This window comes from Dendrobates tinctorius, unplaced genomic scaffold, assembly GCF_039654945.1.
Source record: "Dendrobates tinctorius isolate UK_male_01 unplaced genomic scaffold, ASM3965494v1 ptg000251l, whole genome shotgun sequence".
In the NCBI taxonomy this organism is placed as follows: Eukaryota; Metazoa; Chordata; class Amphibia; order Anura; family Dendrobatidae; genus Dendrobates; species Dendrobates tinctorius.
The window spans coordinates 11,217,171-11,233,674 of record NW_027361918.1 but is presented as its reverse complement, the minus strand read 5'-3'; the positions used below and the strand labels follow the sequence as shown (position 1 = coordinate 11,233,674).

The 16,504-nt window shown below is 40.6% G+C and overlaps 19 non-coding genes across 19 annotated transcripts; 12 read left to right on the top strand and 7 right to left on the bottom strand.

Annotated features, from left to right (window-relative positions):
• The first annotated feature begins 1,049 nt into the window (after window positions 1–1,049).
• On the top strand, window positions 1,050–1,122 carry TRNAA-AGC (transfer RNA alanine (anticodon AGC)). Its single transcript has one exon. It is a non-coding gene; the product is annotated as a tRNA-Ala (tRNA).
• Window positions 1,123–1,539: 417 nt separating this feature from the next.
• On the bottom strand, window positions 1,540–1,613 carry TRNAN-GUU (transfer RNA asparagine (anticodon GUU)). Its single transcript has one exon. It is a non-coding gene; the product is annotated as a tRNA-Asn (tRNA).
• A 1,741-nt stretch (window positions 1,614–3,354) lies between these two features.
• On the top strand, window positions 3,355–3,427 carry TRNAA-AGC (transfer RNA alanine (anticodon AGC)). The gene has a single exon. It is a non-coding gene; the product is annotated as a tRNA-Ala (tRNA).
• A 108-nt stretch (window positions 3,428–3,535) lies between these two features.
• TRNAY-GUA (transfer RNA tyrosine (anticodon GUA)) lies at window positions 3,536–3,621 on the top strand. The gene is given in 2 exon segments: window positions 3,536–3,572; window positions 3,586–3,621. It is a non-coding gene; the product is annotated as a tRNA-Tyr (tRNA).
• Window positions 3,622–3,844: 223 nt separating this feature from the next.
• Window positions 3,845–3,918, bottom strand: TRNAN-GUU (transfer RNA asparagine (anticodon GUU)). The gene has a single exon. It is a non-coding gene; the product is annotated as a tRNA-Asn (tRNA).
• Window positions 3,919–5,661: 1,743 nt separating this feature from the next.
• Window positions 5,662–5,734, top strand: TRNAA-AGC (transfer RNA alanine (anticodon AGC)). Its single transcript has one exon. It is a non-coding gene; the product is annotated as a tRNA-Ala (tRNA).
• Window positions 5,735–5,842: 108 nt separating this feature from the next.
• TRNAY-GUA (transfer RNA tyrosine (anticodon GUA)) lies at window positions 5,843–5,928 on the top strand. Its single transcript is given in 2 exon segments — window positions 5,843–5,879; window positions 5,893–5,928. It is a non-coding gene; the product is annotated as a tRNA-Tyr (tRNA).
• Window positions 5,929–6,151: 223 nt separating this feature from the next.
• On the bottom strand, window positions 6,152–6,225 carry TRNAN-GUU (transfer RNA asparagine (anticodon GUU)). The gene has a single exon. It is a non-coding gene; the product is annotated as a tRNA-Asn (tRNA).
• A 1,746-nt stretch (window positions 6,226–7,971) lies between these two features.
• Window positions 7,972–8,044, top strand: TRNAA-AGC (transfer RNA alanine (anticodon AGC)). The gene has a single exon. It is a non-coding gene; the product is annotated as a tRNA-Ala (tRNA).
• Window positions 8,045–8,461: 417 nt separating this feature from the next.
• Window positions 8,462–8,535, bottom strand: TRNAN-GUU (transfer RNA asparagine (anticodon GUU)). The gene has a single exon. It is a non-coding gene; the product is annotated as a tRNA-Asn (tRNA).
• Window positions 8,536–10,276: 1,741 nt separating this feature from the next.
• Window positions 10,277–10,349, top strand: TRNAA-AGC (transfer RNA alanine (anticodon AGC)). Its single transcript has one exon. It is a non-coding gene; the product is annotated as a tRNA-Ala (tRNA).
• Window positions 10,350–10,457: 108 nt separating this feature from the next.
• TRNAY-GUA (transfer RNA tyrosine (anticodon GUA)) lies at window positions 10,458–10,543 on the top strand. The gene is given in 2 exon segments: window positions 10,458–10,494; window positions 10,508–10,543. It is a non-coding gene; the product is annotated as a tRNA-Tyr (tRNA).
• A 223-nt stretch (window positions 10,544–10,766) lies between these two features.
• On the bottom strand, window positions 10,767–10,840 carry TRNAN-GUU (transfer RNA asparagine (anticodon GUU)). The gene has a single exon. It is a non-coding gene; the product is annotated as a tRNA-Asn (tRNA).
• Window positions 10,841–12,583: 1,743 nt separating this feature from the next.
• Window positions 12,584–12,656, top strand: TRNAA-AGC (transfer RNA alanine (anticodon AGC)). Its single transcript has one exon. It is a non-coding gene; the product is annotated as a tRNA-Ala (tRNA).
• Window positions 12,657–12,764: 108 nt separating this feature from the next.
• Window positions 12,765–12,850, top strand: TRNAY-GUA (transfer RNA tyrosine (anticodon GUA)). The gene is given in 2 exon segments: window positions 12,765–12,801; window positions 12,815–12,850. It is a non-coding gene; the product is annotated as a tRNA-Tyr (tRNA).
• A 223-nt stretch (window positions 12,851–13,073) lies between these two features.
• On the bottom strand, window positions 13,074–13,147 carry TRNAN-GUU (transfer RNA asparagine (anticodon GUU)). Its single transcript has one exon. It is a non-coding gene; the product is annotated as a tRNA-Asn (tRNA).
• Window positions 13,148–14,893: 1,746 nt separating this feature from the next.
• TRNAA-AGC (transfer RNA alanine (anticodon AGC)) lies at window positions 14,894–14,966 on the top strand. The gene has a single exon. It is a non-coding gene; the product is annotated as a tRNA-Ala (tRNA).
• Window positions 14,967–15,074: 108 nt separating this feature from the next.
• TRNAY-GUA (transfer RNA tyrosine (anticodon GUA)) lies at window positions 15,075–15,160 on the top strand. The gene is given in 2 exon segments: window positions 15,075–15,111; window positions 15,125–15,160. It is a non-coding gene; the product is annotated as a tRNA-Tyr (tRNA).
• A 223-nt stretch (window positions 15,161–15,383) lies between these two features.
• Window positions 15,384–15,457, bottom strand: TRNAN-GUU (transfer RNA asparagine (anticodon GUU)). The gene has a single exon. It is a non-coding gene; the product is annotated as a tRNA-Asn (tRNA).
• Window positions 15,458–16,504: the final 1,047 nt, after the last annotated feature.

Sequence of the window (16,504 nt, the reverse complement as noted above, 5' to 3'; positions counted from 1 at the left end):
TTCGCTTGGGATTGTGCTGCATTACAACTTTTTTCTACAAACTAGGTAAGTTTTTTTTCATTCCCCCAGTTTGGTTCTCTATATACAGAGAAATGGTTTACTAGAAAATTGCTCGACTGTATTTGTAGGCCATAATTCACATTGTGAAACCCAGCGGTCGATGGATCGAAACCAACCTCTGCTAAATAGTTGTGTTTTATAAACTTCATCATTGCATATCAACTGAACTTTTCTGTCAACAGCAAACGTGTCTCGGATCAAAAACACTAGTCAAAATCCTAAATCCCAGTACAACTCGTGCCAAAGGACCAGAAGGAGATTCGCGACCTCTCAGCATTTTCTATATTCAAACCAAACCATAAAAGGTCAATCTTTTTGCTTGGGATTGTGCTGCATTACAACTTTTTTCTACAAACTAGGTAAGTTTTTTTTACTCCCCCAGTCTGGTTCTCTACATACATAGAAATGGTTTGCTAGAAAATTGCCCGACTGTATTTGTAGGCCATAATTCACATTGTGAAACCCAGCGGTCGATGGATCGAAACCAACCTCTGCTAAATAGTTGTGATTTATAAACTTCATCATTGCATATCAACTGAACTTTTCTGTCAACAGCAAACGTGTCTCGGATCAAAAACACTAGTCAAAATCCTATATCCCAGTACAACTCGTGCCAAAGGACCAGAAGGAGATTCGCGACCTCTCAGCACTTTCTATATTCAAACCAAACCATAAAAGGTCAATCTTTTTGCTTGGGATTGTGCTGCATTACAACTTTTTTCTACAAACTAGGTAAGTTTTTTTTACTCCCCCAGTCTGGTTCTCTACATACATAGAAATGGTTTGCTAGAAAATTGCCCGACTGTATTTGTAGGCCATAATTCACATTGTGAACTACGTAGATGTTCTTCAAATATGGGAGAAAGGAATCTGTACTTAAAAAAAAAAAAAAAAAAAAAAAAAAAAAAAAAGCACTCAATGGCACATTTGACTATAAGTAAACTGTGACATGGTGTGGCGTGAAACTGATAATGGCGTTCGTCGGGCATGGGGGATTAGCTCAAGTGGTAGAGCGCTCGCTTAGCATGCGAGAGGTAGCGGGATCGATGCCCGCATTCTCCAATACAATCTTTGGATTCCTTTTTCAGTTGGCCGAGTGAATTGTTTATGCCACCTGCTCGTGGCACACACGTCCAAACCTTGAAGACTTTCAACAATGGCTAAATCAAGCCTTCGATAGCTCAGCTGGTAGAGCGGAGGACTGTAGATCTAAATTAGCAATCCTTAGGTCGCTGGTTCAATTCTGGCTCGAAGGAAGTTTTGTGTATTCTATCAGATGTTTTCAACCTTCTGGCAAATACCAGACAGCTATGCTCTTTCTGGACATGTAGACAGAAACACAACCGGAAAGTTTTTTCTCCAGTTTGCCTTGTGAATTCAAAACTTAGGCAGCAACAGTGCTTTTACTTTATGGAGATGCTGAGCACCAATGTGAAAACGTCTTCAACTGTAGCATGCTACCCAAGCAAAAGGAACCAACGTCCCTGGGTGGACTCGAACCACCAACCTTTCGGTTAACAGCCGAACGCGCTAACCGATTGCGCCACAGAGACACAAACGCCTGCTGAACTTTCGTCTAACAGCCGGACGCACCCACCAGTTTTAACCGGAACCTTAAACAATGGTCAGACACCATTTCCTCTAATGATTTTCAACAATAATATGACACAAGAAAGCAAAAAAAAACAAAGAAACAATTGCAGAACCCCAGGAGTACTCTAGTCGCCAACAAATATGTAATGGCTGAAAATTTACATGTCATCGACCTGAACACAAACAGTCATTAGAATTTTACTCTGTACATCTGTTAACACAAGCAGAGTGGCGCAGCGGAAGCGTGCTGGGCCCATAACCCAGAGGTCGATGGATCGAAGCCATCCTCTGCTAAATTGTGCTGCATTGCATCTTTTTCTACAAACTAGCTAAGTTTTTTTCACTTCCCCATTTTGGTTCTCTATATACAGAGAAATGGTTTGCTAGAAAATTGCTCGACTGTATTTGTAGACCATAATTCACATTGTGAAACCCAGCGGTCAATGGATTGAAACCAACCTCTGCTAAATAGTTGTGTTTTATAAACTTCATCATTGCATATCAACTGAACTTTTCTGTCAACAGCAAACGTGTCTCGGATCAAAAACACTAGTCAAAATCCTAAATCCCAGTACAACTCGTGCCAAAGGACCAGAAGGAGATTCGCGACCTCTCAGCATTTTCTATATTCAAACCAAACCATAAAAGATCAATCTTTTCGCTTGGGATTGTGCTGCATTACAACTTTTTTCTACAAACTAGGTAAGTTTTTTTTCATTCCCCCAGTTTGGTTCTCTATATACAGAGAAATGGTTTACTAGAAAATTGCTCGACTGTATTTGTAGGCCATAATTCACATTGTGAAACCCAGCGGTCGATGGATCGAAACCAACCTCTGCTAAATAGTTGTGTTTTATAAACTTCATCATTGCATATCAACTGAACTTTTCTGTCAACAGCAAACGTGTCTCGGATCAAAAACACTAGTCAAAATCCTAAATCCCAGTACAACTCGTGCCAAAGGACCAGAAGGAGATTCGCGACCTCTCAGCATTTTCTATATTCAAACCAAACCATAAAAGGTCAATCTTTTTGCTTGGGATTGTGCTGCATTACAACTTTTTTCTACAAACTAGGTAAGTTTTTTTTACTCCCCCAGTCTGGTTCTCTACATACATAGAAATGGTTTGCTAGAAAATTGCCCGACTGTATTTGTAGGCCATAATTCACATTGTGAAACCCAGCGGTCGATGGATCGAAACCAACCTCTGCTAAATAGTTGTGATTTATAAACTTCATCATTGCATATCAACTGAACTTTTCTGTCAACAGCAAACGTGTCTCGGATCAAAAACACTAGTCAAAATCCTAAATCCCAGTACAACTCGTGCCAAAGGACCAGAAGGAGATTCGCGACCTCTCAGCATTTTCTATAATCAAACCAAACCATAAAAGGTCAATCTTTTTGCTTGGGATTGTGCTGCATTACAACTTTTTTCTACAAACTAGGTAAGTTTTTTTTACTCCCCCAGTCTGGTTCTCTACATACGTAGAAATGGTTTGCTAGAAAATTGCTCGACTTTATTTGTAGGCCATAATTCACATTGTGAACTCCGTAGATGTTCTTCAAATATGGGAGAAAGGAATCTGTACTTAAAAAAAAAAAAAAAAAAAAAAAAAAAAGCACTCAATGGCACATTTGACTATAAGTAAACTGTGACATGGTGTGGCGTGAAACTGATAATGGCGTTCGTCGGGCATGGGGGATTAGCTCAAGTGGTAGAGCGCTCGCTTAGCATGCGAGAGGTAGCGGGATCGATGCCCGCATTCTCCAATACAATCTTTGGATTCCTTTTTCAGTTGGCCGAGTGAATTGTTTATGCCACCTGCTCGTGGCACACACGTCCAAACCTTGAAGACTTTCAACAATGGCTAAATCAAGCCTTCGATAGCTCAGCTGGTAGAGCGGAGGACTGTAGATCTAAATTAGCAATCCTTAGGTCGCTGGTTCAATTCCGGCTCGAAGGAAGTTTTGTGTATTCTATCAGATGTTTTCAACCTTCTGGCAAATACCAGACAGCTATGCTCTTTCTGGACATGTAGACAGAAACACAACCGGAAAGTTTTTTCTCCAGTTTGCCTTGTGAATTCAAAACTTAGGCAGCAACAGTGCTTTTACTTTATGGAGATGCTGAGCACCAATGTGAAAACGTCTTCAACTGTAGCATGCTACCCAAGCAAAAGGAACCAACGTCCCTGGGTGGACTCGAACCACCAACCTTTCGGTTAACAGCCGAACGCGCTAACCGATTGCGCCACAGAGACACAAACGCCTGCCGAACTTTCGTCTAACAGCCGGACGCACCCACCAGTTTTAACCGGAACCTTAAACAATGGTCAGACACCATTTCCTCTAATGATTTTCAACAATAATATGACACAAGAAAGCAAAAAAAAACAAAGAAACAATTGCAGAACCCCAGGAGTACTCTAGTCGCCAACAAATATGTAATGGCTGAAAATTTACATGTCATCGACCTGAACACAAACAGTCATTAGAATTTTACTCTGTACATCTGTTAACACAAGCAGAGTGGCGCAGCGGAAGCGTGCTGGGCCCATAACCCAGAGGTCGATGGATCGAAACCATCCTCTGCTAAATTGTGCTGCATTACAACTTTTTTCTACAAACTAGGTAAGTTTTTTTTCATTCCCCCAGTTTGGTTCTCTATATACAGAGAAATGGTTTACTAGAAAATTGCACGACTGTATTTGTAGGCCATAATTCACATTGTGAAACCCAGCGGTCAATGGATTGAAACCAACCTCTTCTAAATAGTTGTGTTTTATAAACTTCATCATTGCATATCAACTGAACTTTTCTGTCAACAGCAAACGTGTCTCGGATCAAAAACACTAGTCAAAATCCTAAATCCCAGTACAACTCGTGCCAAAGGACCAGAAGGAGATTCGCGACCTCTCAGCATTTTCTATATTCAAACCAAACCATAAAAGATCAATCTTTTCGCTTGGGATTGTGCTGCATTACAACTTTTTTCTACAAACTAGGTAAGTTTTTTTTCATTCCCCCAGTTTGGTTCTCTATATACAGAGAAATGGTTTACTAGAAAATTGCTCGACTGTATTTGTAGGCCATAATTCACATTGTGAAACCCAGCGGTCGATGGATCGAAACCAACCTCTGCTAAATAGTTGTGTTTTATAAACTTCATCATTGCATATCAACTGAACTTTTCTGTCAACAGCAAACGTGTCTCGGATCAAAAACACTAGTCAAAATCCTAAATCCCAGTACAACTCGTGCCAAAGGACCAGAAGGAGATTCGCGACCTCTCAGCATTTTCTATATTCAAACCAAACCATAAAAGGTCAATCTTTTTGCTTGGGATTGTGCTGCATTACAACTTTTTTCTACAAACTAGGTAAGTTTTTTTTACTCCCCCAGTCTGGTTCTCTACATACATAGAAATGGTTTGCTAGAAAATTGCCCGACTGTATTTGTAGGCCATAATTCACATTGTGAAACCCAGCGGTCGATGGATCGAAACCAACCTCTGCTAAATAGTTGTGATTTATAAACTTCATCATTGCATATCAACTGAACTTTTCTGTCAACAGCAAACGTGTCTCGGATCAAAAACACTAGTCAAAATCCTAAATCCCAGTACAACTCGTGCCAAAGGACCAGAAGGAGATTCGCGACCTCTCAGCATTTTCTATAATCAAACCAAACCATAAAAGGTCAATCTTTTTGCTTGGGATTGTGCTGCATTACAACTTTTTTCTACAAACTAGGTAAGTTTTTTTTACTCCCCCAGTCTGGTTCTCTACATACGTAGAAATGGTTTGCTAGAAAATTGCTCGACTTTATTTGTAGGCCATAATTCACATTGTGAACTCCGTAGATGTTCTTCAAATATGGGAGAAAGGAATCTGTACTTAAAAAAAAAAAAAAAAAAAAAAAAAAAAGCACTCAATGGCACATTTGACTATAAGTAAACTGTGACATGGTGTGGCGTGAAACTGATAATGGCGTTCGTCGGGCATGGGGGATTAGCTCAAGTGGTAGAGCGCTCGCTTAGCATGCGAGAGGTAGCGGGATCGATGCCCGCATTCTCCAATACAATCTTTGGATTCCTTTTTCAGTTGGCCGAGTGAATTGTTTATGCCACCTGCTCGTGGCACACACGTCCAAACCTTGAAGACTTTCAACAATGGCTAAATCAAGCCTTCGATAGCTCAGCTGGTAGAGCGGAGGACTGTAGATCTAAATTAGCAATCCTTAGGTCGCTGGTTCAATTCCGGCTCGAAGGAAGTTTTGTGTATTCTATCAGATGTTTTCAACCTTCTGGCAAATACCAGACAGCTATGCTCTTTCTGGACATGTAGACAGAAACACAACCGGAAAGTTTTTTCTCCAGTTTGCCTTGTGAATTCAAAACTTAGGCAGCAACAGTGCTTTTACTTTATGGAGATGCTGAGCACCAATGTGAAAACGTCTTCAACTGTAGCATGCTACCCAAGCAAAAGGAACCAACGTCCCTGGGTGGACTCGAACCACCAACCTTTCGGTTAACAGCCGAACGCGCTAACCGATTGCGCCACAGAGACACAAACGCCTGCCGAACTTTCGTCTAACAGCCGGACGCACCCACCAGTTTTAACCGGAACCTTAAACAATGGTCAGACACCATTTCCTCTAATGATTTTCAACAATAATATGACACAAGAAAGCAAAAAAAAACAAAGAAACAATTGCAGAACCCCAGGAGTACTCTAGTCGCCAACAAATATGTAATGGCTGAAAATTTACATGTCATCGACCTGAACACAAACAGTCATTAGAATTTTACTCTGTACATCTGTTAACACAAGCAGAGTGGCGCAGCGGAAGCGTGCTGGGCCCATAACCCAGAGGTCGATGGATCGAAGCCATCCTCTGCTAAATTGTGCTGCATTGCATCTTTTTCTACAAACTAGCTAAGTTTTTTTCACTTCCCCATTTTGGTTCTCTATATACAGAGAAATGGTTTGCTAGAAAATTGCTCGACTGTATTTGTAGACCATAATTCACATTGTGAAACCCAGCGGTCAATGGATTGAAACCAACCTCTGCTAAATAGTTGTGTTTTATAAACTTCATCATTGCATATCAACTGAACTTTTCTGTCAACAGCAAACGTGTCTCGGATCAAAAACACTAGTCAAAATCCTAAATCCCAGTACAACTCGTGCCAAAGGACCAGAAGGAGATTCGCGACCTCTCAGCATTTTCTATATTCAAACCAAACCATAAAAGATCAATCTTTTCGCTTGGGATTGTGCTGCATTACAACTTTTTTCTACAAACTAGGTAAGTTTTTTTTCATTCCCCCAGTTTGGTTCTCTATATACAGAGAAATGGTTTACTAGAAAATTGCTCGACTGTATTTGTAGGCCATAATTCACATTGTGAAACCCAGCGGTCGATGGATCGAAACCAACCTCTGCTAAATAGTTGTGTTTTATAAACTTCATCATTGCATATCAACTGAACTTTTCTGTCAACAGCAAACGTGTCTCGGATCAAAAACACTAGTCAAAATCCTAAATCCCAGTACAACTCGTGCCAAAGGACCAGAAGGAGATTCGCGACCTCTCAGCATTTTCTATATTCAAACCAAACCATAAAAGGTCAATCTTTTTGCTTGGGATTGTGCTGCATTACAACTTTTTTCTACAAACTAGGTAAGTTTTTTTTACTCCCCCAGTCTGGTTCTCTACATACATAGAAATGGTTTGCTAGAAAATTGCCCGACTGTATTTGTAGGCCATAATTCACATTGTGAAACCCAGCGGTCGATGGATCGAAACCAACCTCTGCTAAATAGTTGTGATTTATAAACTTCATCATTGCATATCAACTGAACTTTTCTGTCAACAGCAAACGTGTCTCGGATCAAAAACACTAGTCAAAATCCTATATCCCAGTACAACTCGTGCCAAAGGACCAGAAGGAGATTCGCGACCTCTCAGCACTTTCTATATTCAAACCAAACCATAAAAGGTCAATCTTTTTGCTTGGGATTGTGCTGCATTACAACTTTTTTCTACAAACTAGGTAAGTTTTTTTTACTCCCCCAGTCTGGTTCTCTACATACATAGAAATGGTTTGCTAGAAAATTGCCCGACTGTATTTGTAGGCCATAATTCACATTGTGAACTACGTAGATGTTCTTCAAATATGGGAGAAAGGAATCTGTACTTAAAAAAAAAAAAAAAAAAAAAAAAAAAAAAAAAGCACTCAATGGCACATTTGACTATAAGTAAACTGTGACATGGTGTGGCGTGAAACTGATAATGGCGTTCGTCGGGCATGGGGGATTAGCTCAAGTGGTAGAGCGCTCGCTTAGCATGCGAGAGGTAGCGGGATCGATGCCCGCATTCTCCAATACAATCTTTGGATTCCTTTTTCAGTTGGCCGAGTGAATTGTTTATGCCACCTGCTCGTGGCACACACGTCCAAACCTTGAAGACTTTCAACAATGGCTAAATCAAGCCTTCGATAGCTCAGCTGGTAGAGCGGAGGACTGTAGATCTAAATTAGCAATCCTTAGGTCGCTGGTTCAATTCTGGCTCGAAGGAAGTTTTGTGTATTCTATCAGATGTTTTCAACCTTCTGGCAAATACCAGACAGCTATGCTCTTTCTGGACATGTAGACAGAAACACAACCGGAAAGTTTTTTCTCCAGTTTGCCTTGTGAATTCAAAACTTAGGCAGCAACAGTGCTTTTACTTTATGGAGATGCTGAGCACCAATGTGAAAACGTCTTCAACTGTAGCATGCTACCCAAGCAAAAGGAACCAACGTCCCTGGGTGGACTCGAACCACCAACCTTTCGGTTAACAGCCGAACGCGCTAACCGATTGCGCCACAGAGACACAAACGCCTGCTGAACTTTCGTCTAACAGCCGGACGCACCCACCAGTTTTAACCGGAACCTTAAACAATGGTCAGACACCATTTCCTCTAATGATTTTCAACAATAATATGACACAAGAAAGCAAAAAAAAACAAAGAAACAATTGCAGAACCCCAGGAGTACTCTAGTCGCCAACAAATATGTAATGGCTGAAAATTTACATGTCATCGACCTGAACACAAACAGTCATTAGAATTTTACTCTGTACATCTGTTAACACAAGCAGAGTGGCGCAGCGGAAGCGTGCTGGGCCCATAACCCAGAGGTCGATGGATCGAAGCCATCCTCTGCTAAATTGTGCTGCATTGCATCTTTTTCTACAAACTAGCTAAGTTTTTTTCACTTCCCCATTTTGGTTCTCTATATACAGAGAAATGGTTTGCTAGAAAATTGCTCGACTGTATTTGTAGACCATAATTCACATTGTGAAACCCAGCGGTCAATGGATTGAAACCAACCTCTGCTAAATAGTTGTGTTTTATAAACTTCATCATTGCATATCAACTGAACTTTTCTGTCAACAGCAAACGTGTCTCGGATCAAAAACACTAGTCAAAATCCTAAATCCCAGTACAACTCGTGCCAAAGGACCAGAAGGAGATTCGCGACCTCTCAGCATTTTCTATATTCAAACCAAACCATAAAAGATCAATCTTTTCGCTTGGGATTGTGCTGCATTACAACTTTTTTCTACAAACTAGGTAAGTTTTTTTTCATTCCCCCAGTTTGGTTCTCTATATACAGAGAAATGGTTTACTAGAAAATTGCTCGACTGTATTTGTAGGCCATAATTCACATTGTGAAACCCAGCGGTCGATGGATCGAAACCAACCTCTGCTAAATAGTTGTGTTTTATAAACTTCATCATTGCATATCAACTGAACTTTTCTGTCAACAGCAAACGTGTCTCGGATCAAAAACACTAGTCAAAATCCTAAATCCCAGTACAACTCGTGCCAAAGGACCAGAAGGAGATTCGCGACCTCTCAGCATTTTCTATATTCAAACCAAACCATAAAAGGTCAATCTTTTTGCTTGGGATTGTGCTGCATTACAACTTTTTTCTACAAACTAGGTAAGTTTTTTTTACTCCCCCAGTCTGGTTCTCTACATACATAGAAATGGTTTGCTAGAAAATTGCCCGACTGTATTTGTAGGCCATAATTCACATTGTGAAACCCAGCGGTCGATGGATCGAAACCAACCTCTGCTAAATAGTTGTGATTTATAAACTTCATCATTGCATATCAACTGAACTTTTCTGTCAACAGCAAACGTGTCTCGGATCAAAAACACTAGTCAAAATCCTAAATCCCAGTACAACTCGTGCCAAAGGACCAGAAGGAGATTCGCGACCTCTCAGCATTTTCTATAATCAAACCAAACCATAAAAGGTCAATCTTTTTGCTTGGGATTGTGCTGCATTACAACTTTTTTCTACAAACTAGGTAAGTTTTTTTTACTCCCCCAGTCTGGTTCTCTACATACGTAGAAATGGTTTGCTAGAAAATTGCTCGACTTTATTTGTAGGCCATAATTCACATTGTGAACTCCGTAGATGTTCTTCAAATATGGGAGAAAGGAATCTGTACTTAAAAAAAAAAAAAAAAAAAAAAAAAAAAGCACTCAATGGCACATTTGACTATAAGTAAACTGTGACATGGTGTGGCGTGAAACTGATAATGGCGTTCGTCGGGCATGGGGGATTAGCTCAAGTGGTAGAGCGCTCGCTTAGCATGCGAGAGGTAGCGGGATCGATGCCCGCATTCTCCAATACAATCTTTGGATTCCTTTTTCAGTTGGCCGAGTGAATTGTTTATGCCACCTGCTCGTGGCACACACGTCCAAACCTTGAAGACTTTCAACAATGGCTAAATCAAGCCTTCGATAGCTCAGCTGGTAGAGCGGAGGACTGTAGATCTAAATTAGCAATCCTTAGGTCGCTGGTTCAATTCCGGCTCGAAGGAAGTTTTGTGTATTCTATCAGATGTTTTCAACCTTCTGGCAAATACCAGACAGCTATGCTCTTTCTGGACATGTAGACAGAAACACAACCGGAAAGTTTTTTCTCCAGTTTGCCTTGTGAATTCAAAACTTAGGCAGCAACAGTGCTTTTACTTTATGGAGATGCTGAGCACCAATGTGAAAACGTCTTCAACTGTAGCATGCTACCCAAGCAAAAGGAACCAACGTCCCTGGGTGGACTCGAACCACCAACCTTTCGGTTAACAGCCGAACGCGCTAACCGATTGCGCCACAGAGACACAAACGCCTGCCGAACTTTCGTCTAACAGCCGGACGCACCCACCAGTTTTAACCGGAACCTTAAACAATGGTCAGACACCATTTCCTCTAATGATTTTCAACAATAATATGACACAAGAAAGCAAAAAAAAACAAAGAAACAATTGCAGAACCCCAGGAGTACTCTAGTCGCCAACAAATATGTAATGGCTGAAAATTTACATGTCATCGACCTGAACACAAACAGTCATTAGAATTTTACTCTGTACATCTGTTAACACAAGCAGAGTGGCGCAGCGGAAGCGTGCTGGGCCCATAACCCAGAGGTCGATGGATCGAAACCATCCTCTGCTAAATTGTGCTGCATTACAACTTTTTTCTACAAACTAGGTAAGTTTTTTTTCATTCCCCCAGTTTGGTTCTCTATATACAGAGAAATGGTTTACTAGAAAATTGCACGACTGTATTTGTAGGCCATAATTCACATTGTGAAACCCAGCGGTCAATGGATTGAAACCAACCTCTTCTAAATAGTTGTGTTTTATAAACTTCATCATTGCATATCAACTGAACTTTTCTGTCAACAGCAAACGTGTCTCGGATCAAAAACACTAGTCAAAATCCTAAATCCCAGTACAACTCGTGCCAAAGGACCAGAAGGAGATTCGCGACCTCTCAGCATTTTCTATATTCAAACCAAACCATAAAAGATCAATCTTTTCGCTTGGGATTGTGCTGCATTACAACTTTTTTCTACAAACTAGGTAAGTTTTTTTTCATTCCCCCAGTTTGGTTCTCTATATACAGAGAAATGGTTTACTAGAAAATTGCTCGACTGTATTTGTAGGCCATAATTCACATTGTGAAACCCAGCGGTCGATGGATCGAAACCAACCTCTGCTAAATAGTTGTGTTTTATAAACTTCATCATTGCATATCAACTGAACTTTTCTGTCAACAGCAAACGTGTCTCGGATCAAAAACACTAGTCAAAATCCTAAATCCCAGTACAACTCGTGCCAAAGGACCAGAAGGAGATTCGCGACCTCTCAGCATTTTCTATATTCAAACCAAACCATAAAAGGTCAATCTTTTTGCTTGGGATTGTGCTGCATTACAACTTTTTTCTACAAACTAGGTAAGTTTTTTTTACTCCCCCAGTCTGGTTCTCTACATACATAGAAATGGTTTGCTAGAAAATTGCCCGACTGTATTTGTAGGCCATAATTCACATTGTGAAACCCAGCGGTCGATGGATCGAAACCAACCTCTGCTAAATAGTTGTGATTTATAAACTTCATCATTGCATATCAACTGAACTTTTCTGTCAACAGCAAACGTGTCTCGGATCAAAAACACTAGTCAAAATCCTAAATCCCAGTACAACTCGTGCCAAAGGACCAGAAGGAGATTCGCGACCTCTCAGCATTTTCTATAATCAAACCAAACCATAAAAGGTCAATCTTTTTGCTTGGGATTGTGCTGCATTACAACTTTTTTCTACAAACTAGGTAAGTTTTTTTTACTCCCCCAGTCTGGTTCTCTACATACGTAGAAATGGTTTGCTAGAAAATTGCTCGACTTTATTTGTAGGCCATAATTCACATTGTGAACTCCGTAGATGTTCTTCAAATATGGGAGAAAGGAATCTGTACTTAAAAAAAAAAAAAAAAAAAAAAAAAAAAGCACTCAATGGCACATTTGACTATAAGTAAACTGTGACATGGTGTGGCGTGAAACTGATAATGGCATTCGTCGGGCATGGGGGATTAGCTCAAGTGGTAGAGCGCTCGCTTAGCATGCGAGAGGTAGCGGGATCGATGCCCGCATTCTCCAATACAATCTTTGGATTCCTTTTTCAGTTGGCCGAGTGAATTGTTTATGCCACCTGCTCGTGGCACACACGTCCAAACCTTGAAGACTTTCAACAATGGCTAAATCAAGCCTTCGATAGCTCAGCTGGTAGAGCGGAGGACTGTAGATCTAAATTAGCAATCCTTAGGTCGCTGGTTCAATTCCGGCTCGAAGGAAGTTTTGTGTATTCTATCAGATGTTTTCAACCTTCTGGCAAATACCAGACAGCTATGCTCTTTCTGGACATGTAGACAGAAACACAACCGGAAAGTTTTTTCTCCAGTTTGCCTTGTGAATTCAAAACTTAGGCAGCAACAGTGCTTTTACTTTATGGAGATGCTGAGCACCAATGTGAAAACGTCTTCAACTGTAGCATGCTACCCAAGCAAAAGGAACCAACGTCCCTGGGTGGACTCGAACCACCAACCTTTCGGTTAACAGCCGAACGCGCTAACCGATTGCGCCACAGAGACACAAACGCCTGCCGAACTTTCGTCTAACAGCCGGACGCACCCACCAGTTTTAACCGGAACCTTAAACAATGGTCAGACACCATTTCCTCTAATGATTTTCAACAATAATATGACACAAGAAAGCAAAAAAAAACAAAGAAACAATTGCAGAACCCCAGGAGTACTCTAGTCGCCAACAAATATGTAATGGCTGAAAATTTACATGTCATCGACCTGAACACAAACAGTCATTAGAATTTTACTCTGTACATCTGTTAACACAAGCAGAGTGGCGCAGCGGAAGCGTGCTGGGCCCATAACCCAGAGGTCGATGGATCGAAGCCATCCTCTGCTAAATTGTGCTGCATTGCATCTTTTTCTACAAACTAGCTAAGTTTTTTTCACTTCCCCATTTTGGTTCTCTATATACAGAGAAATGGTTTGCTAGAAAATTGCTCGACTGTATTTGTAGACCATAATTCACATTGTGAAACCCAGCGGTCAATGGATTGAAACCAACCTCTGCTAAATAGTTGTGTTTTATAAACTTCATCATTGCATATCAACTGAACTTTTCTGTCAACAGCAAACGTGTCTCGGATCAAAAACACTAGTCAAAATCCTAAATCCCAGTACAACTCGTGCCAAAGGACCAGAAGGAGATTCGCGACCTCTCAGCATTTTCTATATTCAAACCAAACCATAAAAGATCAATCTTTTCGCTTGGGATTGTGCTGCATTACAACTTTTTTCTACAAACTAGGTAAGTTTTTTTTCATTCCCCCAGTTTGGTTCTCTATATACAGAGAAATGGTTTACTAGAAAATTGCTCGACTGTATTTGTAGGCCATAATTCACATTGTGAAACCCAGCGGTCGATGGATCGAAACCAACCTCTGCTAAATAGTTGTGTTTTATAAACTTCATCATTGCATATCAACTGAACTTTTCTGTCAACAGCAAACGTGTCTCGGATCAAAAACACTAGTCAAAATCCTAAATCCCAGTACAACTCGTGCCAAAGGACCAGAAGGAGATTCGCGACCTCTCAGCATTTTCTATATTCAAACCAAACCATAAAAGGTCAATCTTTTTGCTTGGGATTGTGCTGCATTACAACTTTTTTCTACAAACTAGGTAAGTTTTTTTTACTCCCCCAGTCTGGTTCTCTACATACATAGAAATGGTTTGCTAGAAAATTGCCCGACTGTATTTGTAGGCCATAATTCACATTGTGAAACCCAGCGGTCGATGGATCGAAACCAACCTCTGCTAAATAGTTGTGATTTATAAACTTCATCATTGCATATCAACTGAACTTTTCTGTCAACAGCAAACGTGTCTCGGATCAAAAACACTAGTCAAAATCCTATATCCCAGTACAACTCGTGCCAAAGGACCAGAAGGAGATTCGCGACCTCTCAGCATTTTCTATATTCAAACCAAACCATAAAAGGTCAATCTTTTTGCTTGGGATTGTGCTGCATTACAACTTTTTTCTACAAACTAGGTAAGTTTTTTTTACTCCCCCAGTCTGGTTCTCTACATACATAGAAATGGTTTGCTAGAAAATTGCCCGACTGTATTTGTAGGCCATAATTCACATTGTGAACTACGTAGATGTTCTTCAAATATGGGAGAAAGGAATCTGTACTTAAAAAAAAAAAAAAAAAAAAAAAAAAAAAAAAAGCACTCAATGGCACATTTGACTATAAGTAAACTGTGACATGGTGTGGCGTGAAACTGATAATGGCGTTCGTCGGGCATGGGGGATTAGCTCAAGTGGTAGAGCGCTCGCTTAGCATGCGAGAGGTAGCGGGATCGATGCCCGCATTCTCCAATACAATCTTTGGATTCCTTTTTCAGTTGGCCGAGTGAATTGTTTATGCCACCTGCTCGTGGCACACACGTCCAAACCTTGAAGACTTTCAACAATGGCTAAATCAAGCCTTCGATAGCTCAGCTGGTAGAGCGGAGGACTGTAGATCTAAATTAGCAATCCTTAGGTCGCTGGTTCAATTCCGGCTCGAAGGAAGTTTTGTGTATTCTATCAGATGTTTTCAACCTTCTGGCAAATACCAGACAGCTATGCTCTTTCTGGACATGTAGACAGAAACACAACCGGAAAGTTTTTTCTCCAGTTTGCCTTGTGAATTCAAAACTTAGGCAGCAACAGTGCTTTTACTTTATGGAGATGCTGAGCACCAATGTGAAAACGTCTTCAACTGTAGCATGCTACCCAAGCAAAAGGAACCAACGTCCCTGGGTGGACTCGAACCACCAACCTTTCGGTTAACAGCCGAACGCGCTAACCGATTGCGCCACAGAGACACAAAGGCCTGCCGAACTTTCGTCTAACAGCCGGACGCACCCACCAGTTTTAACCGGAACCTTAAACAATGGTCAGACACCATTTCCTCTAATGATTTTCAACAATAATATGACACAAGAAAGCAAAAAAAAACAAAGAAACAATTGCAGAACCCCAGGAGTACTCTAGTCGCCAACAAATATGTAATGGCTGAAAATTTACATGTCATCGACCTGAACACAAACAGTCATTAGAATTTTACTCTGTACATCTGTTAACACAAGCAGAGTGGCGCAGCGGAAGCGTGCTGGGCCCATAACCCAGAGGTCGATGGATCGAAACCATCCTCTGCTAAATTGTGCTGCATTACAACTTTTTTCTACAAACTAGGTAAGTTTTTTTTCATTCCCCCAGTTTGGTTCTCTATATACAGAGAAATGGTTTACTAGAAAATTGCACGACTGTATTTGTAGGCCATAATTCACATTGTGAAACCCAGCGGTCAATGGATTGAAACCAACCTCTTCTAAATAGTTGTGTTTTATAAACTTCATCATTGCATATCAACTGAACTTTTCTGTCAACAGCAAACGTGTCTCGGATCAAAAACACTAGTCAAAATCCTAAATCCCAGTACAACTCGTGCCAAAGGACCAGAAGGAGATTCGCGACCTCTCAGCATTTTCTATATTCAAACCAAACCATAAAAGATCAATCTTTTCGCTTGGGATTGTGCTGCATTACAACTTTTTTCTACAAACTAGGTAAGTTTTTTTTCATTCCCCCAGTTTGGTTCTCTATATACAGAGAAATGGTTTACTAGAAAATTGCTCGACTGTATTTGTAGGCCATAATTCACATTGTGAAACCCAGCGGTCGATGGATCGAAACCAACCTCTGCTAAATAGTTGTGTTTTATAAACTTCATCATTGCATATCAACTGAACTTTTCTGTCAACAGCAAACGTGTCTCGGATCAAAAACACTAGTCAAAATCCTAAATCCCAGTACAACTCGTGCCAAAGGACCAGAAGGAGATTCGCGACCTCTCAGCATTTTCTATATTC